Raw genomic sequence first — 439 nt, 5'->3', positions numbered from 1 at the left:
AGTATTTTAAAGATTTTGGATAAGTCATGGTTTACAAATAATTCCTGAGGATACGCTGAGCCTGGGGCCTAGCCTCAGGTCTCCAAGATGATAGATCTGTGACATTTAACACAGGCCAGCATTGGGAGATGAGTGCTTTGTTTTAATTTCTACTTGAGGGTACTGTCTATTTTAGCAGGAACCAAACAAATTGTTTAATCAGGTAAAGGCCATCAGTGTAGAAGCCTCAGTGAACGAGTACTAAATGTTCTATTTAAATGCAGGACATGTTTTCTTCATTCCAGTTAACGTGTTATGCATCAGCCTTTTTTTTTGTTACTTGTGTTCTCCTTTTCCGGGCCACTTCATTCCAGCCATTCAGTATTCCAGAATTCAAGACCTGATTTATTTCCGTCTTACCCACACTACCTTCCACCCTGCTCCGAGCCTGTGATCTCGG

Source organism: Hipposideros armiger, unplaced genomic scaffold, assembly GCF_001890085.2.
Source record: "Hipposideros armiger isolate ML-2016 unplaced genomic scaffold, ASM189008v1 scaffold_404, whole genome shotgun sequence".
Classification (NCBI taxonomy): domain Eukaryota; kingdom Metazoa; phylum Chordata; class Mammalia; order Chiroptera; family Hipposideridae; genus Hipposideros; species Hipposideros armiger.
Note: the sequence above shows the minus strand (reverse complement) of the source record.